Source organism: Hyla sarda, chromosome 7, assembly GCF_029499605.1.
Source record: "Hyla sarda isolate aHylSar1 chromosome 7, aHylSar1.hap1, whole genome shotgun sequence".
NCBI classification, from domain to species: domain Eukaryota; kingdom Metazoa; phylum Chordata; class Amphibia; order Anura; family Hylidae; genus Hyla; species Hyla sarda.
Genome location: NC_079195.1, coordinates 42,142,468 through 42,155,879, shown reverse-complemented (window position 1 = coordinate 42,155,879; position 13,412 = coordinate 42,142,468). Strand labels below are relative to the sequence as shown.

Here is a 13,412-nt window from a genome sequence, read left to right as displayed (position 1 = left end):
TTCTGGAAAAAATCATAACTACATGCAGGAAAATTTATACGTTTAAAAATGTCATCTTCTGACCCCTATAACTTTTTTATTTTTCCACGTATGGGGTGGTATGAGGACTCATTTTTTGCGCCGTGATCTGAAGTTTTTATCGGTATGATTTTTGTTTTGATCGGACTTTTTGATCACTTTTTATTCATTTTTTAATGACATAAAAAGTGACCAAAATACGCTTTTTTGGACTTTGGAATTTTTTTGCGCGTACGCCATTGACCGTACGGCTTAATTAATGATATATTTTTATAGTTCGGACATTTACGCACGCGGCGATACCACATATGTTTATTTTTTATTTTTTTTACACTGTTTTATTTTTTTTATGGGAAAAGGGGGGTGATTCAAACTTTTATTAGGGAAGGGGTTAAATGACCTTTATTAACACTTTTTTTTTACATTTTTTTTGCAGTGTTATAGGTCCCATAGGGACCTATAACACTGCACACACTGATCTCCTATGCTGATCACTGGCGTGCATTAACACGCCTGTGATCAGCATTATCAGCGCTTGACTGCTCCTGCCTGGATCTCAGGCACGGAGCAGTCATTCGTCGATCGGACACCGGGGAGGCAGGTAAGAGCCCTCCCGGTGTCCGATCAGCTGTTCGGGACGCCGCGATTTCACCGCGGCGGTCCCGAACAGCCCGACTGAGCAGCCGGGTCACTTTCACTTTCACTTTAGAAGCGGCGGTCAGCTTTGACCGCCGCTTCTAAAGGGTTAATACCGCACATCGCCGTGATCGGCGATGTGTGGTATTAGCCGCGGGTCCCGGCCGTTGATTACCGCCGGGACCGACGCGATATGATGCGGGATCGCGGCGCGATCCCGCTTCATATCGCGGGAGCCGGCGCAGGACGTAAATATACGTCCTGCGTCGTTAAGGGGTTAAAGGGGTATTCCAGGCAAAACCTTTTTTTTATATATATCAACTGGCTCCGGAAAGATAAACAGATTTGTAAATTACTTCTATTAAAAAATCTTAATCCTTCCAATAGTTAATAGCTTCTGAAGTTTTCTGTCTAACTGCTCAATGATGATGTCACGTCCCGGGAGCTGTGCATGATGGGAGAATATCCCCATAGGAACTGCACAGCTCCCGGGACGTGAGTCATCAGAGAGCAGTTAGACAGAAAACAACAACTCAACTTCAGAAGCTAATAACTATTGGAAGGATTAAATTTTTTTTTATAGAAGTAATTTACAAATCTCAATATGAATTCGAGTAGAATACAGACATAGTGCACATCTACAATCTTGTATAATGATCTGATTGCTTCTCAGCACAATATCAAAAACTAACAGGTTGTTAGTATACATTTTTGATCAAAAAGTACAAGCCCACTCGCCACGTCAAGGCCACCTATTCAGAGTGGGTCCCTAATTTCCCTAGCATAAAATGGCGTAGCACTGGGCGGCAACCACCACCGCCGCAACACAGGTGCCCACGGGGGGGGGGGGGGGGGGGAGCGACCCACTGGCAGAGCGGCCCCAATGCCTCTCAAACCAGTCTATAGGCCGCACCCGCCCGCAGACACAGCGCCACGGCAGCAACAGACGCCGCCCCGCACCACACCAGTGTGAACAAGGTGTAATGGCTGCCGTGGCGCTGTGTCTGCGGGCGGGTGCGGCCCATAGACTGGTTTGAGAGGCATTGGGGCCGCTCTGCCAGTGGGTCGCTCCCCCCCGTGGGCATCTGTGTCGCGGCGGTGGTGGTCGCCGCTCGGTGCTACGCCATTTTATGCTAGGGACGTTAGGGACCCACTCTGAATAGGTGGCCTTGACGTGGCGAGTGGGCTTGTACTTTTTGATCAAAAATGTATACTAACAACCTGTTAGTTTTTGATATTGTGCTGGAAAGCAACCAGATCATTATACAAGATTGTAGATGTGCGCTATGTCTGTATTCTACTCGAATTCATAATTTACAAATCTGTTTAACTATCCGGAGCCAAATGATATATAAAAAAAAAGTTTTGGCCTGGGATACCCCTTTAATATGTAAATTTACAAGGGATAATTTATTGAACAAATTATATTGCACAGGCTCTGGTAAATATGGAGCTATCCTACATCCAGTCTCGGCAATAGCCTCTGCCATGGCCAAGACCGGATGTAGGATAGCTCCACTGAGTGCTGCTTCGGAGAGTATTCGAGGGGTGCAGTGAGTAAGAGGAGAAACTTTACTCTGGCGCAGCATAGTTGGGGATAGTGTGTAATATCAATTGTGCAATAGAGTGGGGGCTTGTGCAATTCACTGAATGTTATATACTGGGGCATTGTATATGTATGTGCCATGTGATCATTCACTGCAGCCTGCTATTTATACTAGAGATCACAGTGTACAGAAATAGGGTAAGTGCAATATTGTGGCTGTGCAATTTATTGTGTGCAATTGTCATTATGTGCAAAATTTACCCGAGCCTGTGCAATATCATTTGTTACATATTTACATATTAAGGTATTTGTACTCTCCTGATGACGCTGAGGCCACGCTCAGTAGAAACGTGTTGAGAGTCATATATTATTGTACAGTATTGCGCTTGTGAGCGTTTGGACTGTGGAACTCTATGTTAGGTGGTGAATATTACCACTTACTCTCCGTTGCTCTACAGGTGGTGAAGTTTGTTATTTATTATTTATTCTTTGGAGCACTTATTTTGTTATGGTGTTTTTTAACAGTGACCTTAATAAAATTTTACTTTTAGGCACTTCTCATTGGTAAATTGTATTTTTTTGTCATTGTCGAGAAGGTTGTTTTGGAAAGGGCTCTGGATAGGCCGTATAACTATTCTTTCTCTGTATACTAAATAGTCTTAAACTGTACTTATTTTAATGTCTCCTTTTATTGTGCTTTCTTTAAATTCTTGTCAGGAATAATGCTGACTAGCCATACAAGTAGTAAATGTAAGACTCACCGCAGTCGACTGGAATTCAGTAGATAGTAGATCCGTGACACCGCAGTTGTCTGTAGCTGGAGATGTAGTAGATCTGCTGGACCTGTGTGGCAGATGACGCGGGCCGTACCAGGTAGCAGAGTCTAACGTGCCGCTGGGTTTAACCAGAGCCCGCCGCAAAGCGGGATGGACTTGCTGCAGCTGGCGGCACGACTCAACCACACAGGCGGCTGAGGTGAAGCGTGGAACAGAAGGGATGAGGCAAGAAGAAGTCAGGCTAGCGGTAGGTCAGGGCTGGCGGCACAGGAGCATAGTCAGTAGGGTAGCAGAAGGTCAATAGGCAGGCGGCTGGAATCACAGTCAGGTCACGGAATGCAAGGTCTATTACACGGCAAGGAAACATGGAATACAGCTTTCTCTCAGGCACAAAGGCAAACAAAGGAGGCCAGAGGAGGATAGGGGACAATGCGCTCACGGCCCGAACATGCCGCTGGAGCGCAAGATATCACAGTACCCCCCCCCCCCATTGGTCCCCCCTCCTTATGGGACTGAGGAAACATTTGAGGAGACCACGATCCAGGATGTTCTCCTCAGGCTCCGAAGATCTATCCTCAGGACCAAATCCCCTCCAATCGACCCAAAAACATTTCTTCCCACGTGCCGTTTTCGAGGGCAAGATCTGTTTAACTTGAAAAATATCTGGTACTGGAGACAGGAGTGATAGCGATGTTATTTCTTTGAGAAAATTGATTGACAACTAGGGGTTTGAGGAGAGACACATGAAAGGAGTTAAGAATGCGTAGAGAAGGGGGTAGACGGAGTTTGTATGAAACAGGATTAATGACGGAGATGATGACCAAAAACAATAAAAAAAGGGAGATGTCCTCATGGATTCCGAATCTCTGATTATAGGAAAATTCGGCCCAGGGATGAAGATCAACCCAGTCATCCTGACGAGCTGAGACAAAATGGCGTAAATAAGTCTCCAAAATTTGATTTACCCTCTCCACCTGACCATTGGACTGGGGGTGATAGGCAGAGGAGAAATCCAAGCTGATGTCAAGGCAGGAACGGAGAGCTTGCCAAAATTTAGACACAAACTGATCTCCATGACCCGAGACAATACTTTCTGGAAGACCATGCAGATAGAAGATATGGAGTAAGAAGTGCTTCGCCAGTTGTGGGGCTGATGGGAGACCGGGAGGTGGAATAAAATGAGCCATTTTAGAAAACCGATCAACCACAACTCAGATGACTTTTTTGTTATGAGATGGCAGAAGATCGGTAATAAAATCCATATGTGGTGTCCCGTTACCGTATTGCATACCGTACCTAGTGTGGTGGTCCCCAAAGTCAGAGTTGCTATGCTCAGGTAGGGTTCCCCAGGTGGGACAGCCCCTAGTCGCCACTCTTCTACTCTAATTCTATAGTGTTTATATGTGTATGTATTTCATAATGTGTGTATTTAAGATAATATATAGAGTACTTACCTCGTTAGCGTCGCAGGACCTTCAGTCATGTGACTATGTTTAATCCTCTATGGTATGTTGAAGGACCTTTGGAGGTCCATGGGTCACATGCTCCCCATAACCCTTTGTAATGGTGATTGACACAAGTATTGGACCAATTAGCTCTAGTCCAGCCCCTGCCCATATAAGGGAGCTGTAGCCAATTATCACTCTATTGGGTTGCTGCTCTCGTGGATGCCGGACTAGCAGGACGGATCTGCGCAACTTTCAAAGACACACTAGGCCAGAAAACCTGCCGGCCTCAGCTGAATTAAACCGTGAGTTTTAAACTAATCCCTGCTAGAGCTAACGTGACTACTGGACAGCAACCAAATTCCCTAAATCCAGTGGAACAGCGCATATCATCCTAAAGACTCTAAATTGCTTAAGGTCCCAACCTTTGTCAATCTCCTAGAGAAGTTGCATGTATAGAGACTGTTCCAGTTATGAAGCTTGCATAAAATCTTCAGTAAAAGTTACAACTGTTTTCAGCAAACTCTCCGGTTGTGGACATTCTATTATTCTCTATCGCTCTTTGGAAGGGTGGCGTCAGGACAAGCATTATAGAGGAGCCCTCACCCTGGCATCACGAATAGCAAGGGTTAACCAGACACCCTTTAGTCACCGCACAGCTACACCCCATATACCCTACTCCCCCAGGCTATCACACATAGCAATGTGAGTCCATGGAGTCTCAGGAATGAACAATGGCTGCAAGAGTTCTGCGGGCCTCTGTCGAGGGGTCTTGTCACGAGCCCAGGTGACACAGGATCGTACAAATTCAGAGACATTGTGTTCCAGATTCGGCCACCAGTAATGTCGGGAGATTAAAAGAAACGTTTTATGTACTCCAGGATGACCAGCCAACAAAGAAGAATGACCCAATTTCAAGACTTTGCATCTCAATCTGACAGGTACAAAGGTTTTACCAGGAGGCACCTGCAGAAGATTGTCAGGAGCAGCGGAAATCAGACGGTCTGGAGGGATAATATGCCTTGGTGTAGAATCCAAACCCACAACGTAAGAGGATCTGGAAAGGGCATCAGCTCTGATATTCTTGTTAGCTGGACGGAAATGAATGAAAAAAATGAAACCTTGAGAAGAACAATGACCACCTTGCCTGTCGTGGGTTCAAACGCTGAGTAGACTGGAGGTACAGAAGATTCTTGTGGTCAGAGCAGATACTGATAGGATGAGGAGATCCTTCCAACAAATGTTGCCACTCTTCTAGGGCGAGTTTTATAGCTAGTAGTTCTCGATTTCTGATGGAGTAGTTCCTTTCTGCTGGCGAGCAGGTTTTTGAAAAGAATCCACAGGTTACAGTTTTACCCTTGGAGTTTTTCTGGGTAAGAATGACACCGGCTCGTATGGACGAAGCGTCAACCTCCATGGCAAAAGGTCTTTCTGGATCAGGTCTTGAAAGCACGGAAGCAGAAGCAAAGGCTGATTTTTGGCTGGAGAATGCCTCTTCGGCCTCAGGAGGCCATGATTTAGGGTTAGAGTTCTTTCTGGGGAGGGCTACAATGGGAGCGACCAGAGAAGAGAAATGTAGGATGAATTGACTGTTATAGTTGGCATATCCCAGGAAACGTTGAATAGCCTGAAGACCGGTAGGGCAAGGCCAATCCAAAACAGCACTGTTTTCCAGGATCCATTTGCAGACCATGATGAGAGACAATATAAACAAGAAATGGGAGGCTGGATTTCTCAAAAAACCATTTCTCCAGTTTAGTGTAGAGATGATTCCTCCGAAGGCGTCGAAGGACCTGGCAAACATGAATACGATGCTATTGCCTGTTGGAAGAATAGATCAGGATGTCATCAAGATACACAACAACACAGGTATAGAGAAGGTCACGGAAGATATCATTGACGAATTCCTGAAATACAGCTGGAGCATTACAAAGACCGAAAGGCATCACGAAATACTCAAAATGTCCATCTCGGGCATTGAAAGCTGTTTTCCATTCGTCTCCCTCTCGGATTCAAATCAGATTATAAGCTTCACGTAAATCCAATTTGGAGAAGACCTTGGCCCCTCAGAGACGAGCAAAGAGTTCAGAGATCAGAGGATAACGATTTTTGATCGTGATTTTGTTGAGATCTCTGTAATCAACACATGGGCAGAGAGAACCATCCTTCTTGCCCACAAAGAAGAACCCGGCTCCAGCAGGTGAAGAGGGATTTCTGATTAATCCTTTTTGGAGGTTCTCTTGGATATACTTTTGCATGGCTTGAGTCTCGGGTACAGACAGAGGATAGATTCTACCACGAGAAGGCATAGTCCCAGGCTGCAAATCAATGGGGCAATCGCAAGGATGCTGCGGAGGTAAAGTCTCGGCCTGTTTTTCGCAAAAGACATCAGAAAAATTTTGATAAGGGGAAGGCAGACCAGGCATAGGAGGTAAGGAAGAAACTACTTTAGGCAGAACCTGCACCAGAGAACGACTTTGACAGCACTGACCCCAGCGAGTGATCTCTCCAGACTTCCAGTCAAGCTGCGGGGAATGGTGTTGGTGCCAGTGAAGACCGAGAAGTATCTGTGAAGTACAATGAGGAAGTACGTATAATTCAATCCTTTCCTTATGCGAGACTCCCAACTGCATGAGAATAGACTCTGTGCGGTACATCACTTTACAGACCAGATTTTGTCCATTGACAGAAGAGATGAACAGGGGCTTGACAAGGCGACTCACAGGTAGACGATATTCATGCACGAGAGAGGCATCAATGAAGTTGCCAATGGAACCATGGTCCAAGAATGCTGAAGCGAAGAATTAAGTTTGAGCAGAAACATGGACTTGAACAGAGATACACAAACGAGGAGAGGTAGTATTCACACCCAGGGACGCCTCTCCTACGTGTCCCAGGTGCAAGCGTTTTTCCGGATGCTGTGGAAGGGAAGAACAGTCTTTGAGAAAGTGCTCCGGACTGGCACAATATAGGCACAAATTCATAGTGCGTCGTCGGGATCTCTCCTGCTGGGTTGGGTGAGTATGATCCACTTGCATGGCCTGTGCGGCAAGAGGCACTGAAGACTGAAGAGGTGGATGTTGAAATACGGGTGCCAAGCAAATATAACACCAGGTTTGGGTTTGTTCTCTTTCATTATGAAGTTCCTCCTGTCTTTAGGCAAAACGCACATCAATACGTGTGGCTTAACGGATCAGATCAGACAGGTTACATGGAGGAGCAGCAAGGACGTCCTTTATTCTACTGGACAGTCCTTTTTTGAATGTAGCACAAAAGGCTTCATCGTTCCATGACAATTCTGAAGCAAGGGTACGAAACTGGACAGCATAGTCACCCACGGAAGAAACCACTTGTCTTAGGTTAAGAAGACCGGTCTCGACAGAGGAGGCTCGTGCGAGTTCTTCTAAAACACTGCGGAACTCAGCTAAGAAGGCCATGAGATTAGAGGAAATTGGATCACTGCGATCCCAGAGAGGAGTAGCCCAGGCCAGGGCCTTTCCAGACAAGAGACTGACCACAAACACAAACTTTGCACGTTCCGACGGGAACAGACCTGCTATGAGCTCCAGGTGCATGGAGCACTGAGTCACAAAGCCTCAACACAACTTAGGATCTCTGTCAAACTTTGTGGGAAGGGAGAGGCTTTGATCTGGAGGAAACTGCAGATTGCGACTGCAGTTGCATGGTCAGAAGTTGCTGCATCATGGCGGACAGTCTATTTAATTGCTGCGCCTGATGGGCCAACTGTTGCGATTGACGGACCACATTGGAAGGAAGGTCCGAAACATTTTGCAGAGGTACCTCAGAAGGTTCCAGGGCCGGATCTTACTGCAAGACTCACCGCAGTCGACTGGCATTCAGTAGATAGTAGATCCGTGACACCACTGTGGTCTGGAGCTGGAGATGTAGTGGATCTGCTGGACCTGTGTGGCAGATGACGCGGGCTGTACCAGTTAGCGGAGTCTAAGGTGCCGCTGGTTTTTCCCAGAGCCCGCCGCAAAGCGAGATGGACTTGCTGCGGCTGGGGGCACCCAGGTCACTACCCCTGGCACGACTCAACCACACAGGCGGCTGAGGTGAAGCGTGGCACAGAAGGGATGAGGCAAGATGAACACAGGCTAGCGGGAGGTCAGGGATGGTGGCACAGGAGCGTAGTCAGTAGGGTAGCAGAAGGTCAATAGGCAGGTGGCTGGAATCACAGTCAGGTCACGGAGTGCAAGGTCTGGTACATGGCAAGGAAACACAGAATACAACTTTCTCTCAGGCACAAAGGCAAACAAAGATCCGGCAGAGAGTGGGAGGAGGTGCAGAAACTTATAATGAACGAGCAGGTGCAAAACATAATTGCGGGCACACTGGCCCTTAAAATCTGAGAGCTCCGGCGCACGCGCGCCCTAGGAGGCGGGGACACGCGCGCCGGAGCTGTAAGGAAACAGCAGGAGACAGAGGTGAGTGATGGGCTGGGGTTCGCATGCGGGTGTGTCCCGCAGTGCGAATCCCAGCCCCGCCAGCAGAGGAGGAGAGGGGATAATGCACTCACGGCCGGGACGTGAGGCCTGAGCGCAAGATGTCACAGTAAAATACCTTTTTCATAACTAGTCAGGATGCATACCCTTCTTTCTATGTTTCATGTACCCTATCTTAAGTGTTTCCTTAAGCACGGGAGGGCACTGAAATTCAAGGTAGCACCTTGGTAGTAAATGGTTGTGGAATGAGGTGTCTGTTTGCTGTCTTTATTTGTCCCAGGGTGTGGCCATGGAGTAGGACTCAGGTCTCGTTGTGGGGACAAGTGCTAGAAGCCGAAGGGCCCTGTGGCATTCGACTGGTTGCTAAATGATAGCCTACGGCAGCGCCGGTCCACCTTTAGGAGTTCCCTCAAAATTGTCCTACTGCAAACTGTGGTGTACATTAGAGTACTGTTTTATGTCCGTATGTCTTATGTGTTTATCTGTTGGAGCGCAGTTATAAGGTCACTTTACTGTACCACAATTACCCAATTGGCACAACAGAGTGAAAATTTGGTTTCGACATAGGCAACAACTGTAACATTACAAGGAAGAGTCTCCAATCTCCTACCCAGGGACTGCCGTTCGTCATCTCTCAACCGCCAGGACTGGGCGTAGTGTGCGGCTGTGTTTTAGAGAGGTAGTTTGTGGTGTCCCAGTGCAAGTGGCTGTCCCGTGGTTTTGGGCTGTCTCGGGAAGCCTGGCAGCACAGAGTGTTGGGCCCCCTAGCATCCTTTTGTTATATCAATTATGTGAATAGTGTAATATAAAAAATAATATATTTTATATAATATATGTTTTATATTATATTAAATTATTTTTCTTATGGTTCCAAGTATGTATGTTTGACATGTTAATTTGCCTTTGAAAATATGAACCCCATGTGAACCCCATTTGACCATGTGAGCCAATGAGACCCCAAAAGTCTCCTCTGTGTAGTGAAGTACAGGGGAGGGGTTAATCAGTCTAGTACTGCACATTAGCCTGTCTAGTTTCATTCAACAGGCTAATCCATGAGCAACAGCTAAGCTCAGGTGTGCTGTGTCTTGTGTCCTAAGTAGAGGCCTACTTCAGTTTAAATCTTACTACCTGGTCATTCTACAAGTGTCACTCGCGGGAGGATTACATGCCCTTGCAGAATAGTCTACAGTGTCTTGAAAGGACCCTAGCTACCAGAATCATAAATTCTACAATTCCATCTGGTGAAAAGCACCACAAGTCTCAGAATAGCAACAAGGCTAGCAAGGGGTACACTGCACTCTCCCACTAAAGCTAGCTGTTTGTGTTATACCAACTTCACAAGCTCAGTAAAGGCAGTTAACCATAACCTTATGTCGATGTCTTTATTTTCTCATTGTGTCTTGCCCAGGAAGACTGTCTCCCACCTTTGGACCATGGATTGGATAAACGGTGCCCTGGCATCATAATGTGAACAAGGTACGACTGCTAACACCCAGTGGACACCACTTGTGTAAGGAATGGGTTGGAAAATGAGCATACATATAAACACATCGACATGCAATTGGTACAAACAGTGAAGATGTACGAACACTGTATTTAATGTTTGTTGTCACTAAGGATTGGTAAATCTATTTGGGAGGGGATTTTGGACTATTGCATGCAAGGACATGGAAGAGTACATGGGAAAATGATGATATGGCTTTCAATAATTATCAATATAAACTTACTCCATTTAGGATAATTCATAGAAGTTATTGTTCCCCCCTTGACTTTACATAAAAGGTTTATCAATGGAGCTTCAGTATGTCCAAAATCCCAGGAGCAGAATGCAAATTATCTCTATATAATCTGGAAATGTCCGAACATACAAACTATATGGGGGAACATTTTCTATGAACTAGAGCGAAAGGTGAAATAAAGTTTTATTTTTTGCCAGATTAATGATGATTGATTTCTTTTGTTAGTGCCCAGCTGAAGACTCGGACTCAACATGGGCTGTAGTAGGAAAAGAAAGAAGACGGCACCTACATAGGAGGAAAGGAGAGAACAAAAGAGGATAAGGGGGAAATTACTCCAAAGTGGAGAGCTACCGAGAGAGGTGACGACCTGCAAGAGGGATGCAGCCAGGTGACTGCAGGTAACCCAATCACAGTGGCCTTGTGGGGTCAATGGAACCGGATTATTGCATATCTAAAACAGAAAGGGAATAACACCATGACCAAAGCAAAGGCCCAGATTGGGACTTCACAACCTACAAAACTCCATCAGGACCAACATGATGGAAATCAGGATACAGGATACAACCTAAGATCAAGATAAGGACAAGACACTGGATTCACTGGAAGAAACGCAACCTGCCAAGGATCAAGGATCATGGCTAGAAAAGAAACATATGGAAAAAATAAATGGGGCTCAAGGGTCAAAGATATCTGGTTTAAGTTGATTGGTATTTATTAATATAAAATACAAAAAGAACTAAATAGGGATGTACAGGGCCCTTGTACTACCCTAATTAATTAAATAATACAAAATAAAATATGATAATCCCAATATAAAAAACTAAAATTAACTATAAAATTAATAACAACTATAAAATGCAATTTGAGCCTGTATATCAATATGTAGATCTTCTGATCTTGAGGAACAGCACAATATAAAAGTTCATTCCACAACTCTTGTTTCCAAAAGATCTTCAATAAGATAAAATGTATCCGCTACAAATAATCAATTGATGCGGTAGTGCTGTATCCATCCAAACCTTGGCAACTAGATCTCACCAACACAGTGATACAATGTGGCACTTTGTGAGCAGTGAACAGTCATTCAGAATCACTCTTTAAGCATAGAAGCCAGTTTGCAATATTTTTCATATAATGCTCACCACTCCGAGATATCACGGATCTCCCTTCAGTTGGGGGCCGGCTGTATAACGTCTTGTGGCCGGTGCCTTGCCTCTGTCCGGGATCGTGCTGCTGGAGTCTCGGCCAACTCCTAAAATCGCGGCACTTGGTGGTGGGCACCGTTTGGGGGACTGCAGCGCTGTCAAGCGGAGCCCCTTGGTCTGACCAACTTAGAATGAGGGTGGTCTGGAGACCTCAAGTCTTTGTTGCAGATGGCCCGATTGGCTTCTCGCTAGTGGTCGTTGCATGCGATAGGCAGAGTGAGTAAATCGGCGGCGTTCCTCGTGCAAAGGTCGCGCGCTCAGAAGATGGTTCACTGTGATGGATGCCTTAGATCTGGCAAATGATTATTATTCTCTCAGAAGAATGTTCTTTAATGACAGGCTCAATATCGCAATGTCTAAATCGCTGGACGCGTTTCAAAACCTTCCTCGGTTTTTTCTTCAGCAGCGGAACGTGTGAATTATATCAAACTGATGGTTTATATATCTTAAATCACGCCCCTTCAAAATGACCTAACCTATGACCTCACATCCTGAACAAAAAATCTATTAATTACCATTGTGGATACTAACAAAATATAAAAAGAAGAAATACATAAGCAATAAATAAATAAACCCCATTTTAAGCTTATCTGTTCACATATCAACACTTTTATACACACTATATAACATAATAAACCATATACGATTCGTATATAATTATAAGACATAAAGGAAAACACATAAACCCCTGCTAGGACTGTTGGTACTAATCAATGCCAGTAAGCCACTGGAACCGACGCTGAAATAACATAATATCTAATTGTAATAAGGTAAATAGCATATGAAAAATAATATATACACAATATATATAAACGAATACATATAAAAAAAAAAAAGTGTAATAATTAGTGAAACATAAATAAATATAAATATATATATATATTCATATATATACACACGGAAAAATATAATAATAAAAATAAAAATAAAAATAAAAATAAAAATAAAAAATTAAAAATATAAAATAAATAAAATAAAATAAAAATAAAAATAAAATAAAAATAATACAAATAAAAATAAAAATAAAAATAATAATAAAAATAAAAATAATATAAGATAAAAAAGATACAAATAGAAATGCAAATAAAAATGCAAATAAAAATAAAAATAAAAATAAAAATACAAATAAAAATAAAAATAAAAATAATAATAATATTTAAAAATAAAAATAAAAATAAAAATAAAAGGTTTTTGTAGTAGAAATAAAAATAAAATTTGAATTGTAAATATTGAAAATAAATTTCATGGGCTATCGGGCATCTCTAAATAGTAATATATAAATATGACAGCAAAATGGAACATATACAGACTCAAAAGTGTATATTATTTGTACATACAGATTTCAGGCTACTAACTCTTCTCTATAGTAGCGCTGGGAAGGGCCCGACGAAGGGTCTGTCGGAGTACTGGGAAACAGTCAAACGCCGACAGACCGTCCAAAGGGCCCAACCCCACTTTCAGTCCCCACTTTATTTTCAATATTTACAATTCAAATTTTATTTTTATTTCTACTACAAAAACCTTTTATTTTTATTTTTATTTTTATTTTTATTTTTAAATATTATTATTATTTTTATTTTT

The 13,412-nt window shown here is 43.7% G+C and overlaps 1 protein-coding gene across 1 annotated transcript in view; it reads left to right on the top strand.

The window, feature by feature from the left end:
• LOC130283247 (uncharacterized) overlaps nucleotides 1-11,248 on the top strand; it is a 35,564-nt gene extending 24,316 nt beyond the window's left edge. Inside the window, exons 4-5 of the transcript XR_008846615.1 lie at nucleotides 10,296-10,363; nucleotides 10,852-11,248. The gene's annotated coding sequence lies outside the window, so the exon portion shown is untranslated. The remainder of the gene's footprint in view (nucleotides 1-10,295; nucleotides 10,364-10,851) is intronic.
• Nucleotides 11,249-13,412: the final 2,164 nt, after the last annotated feature.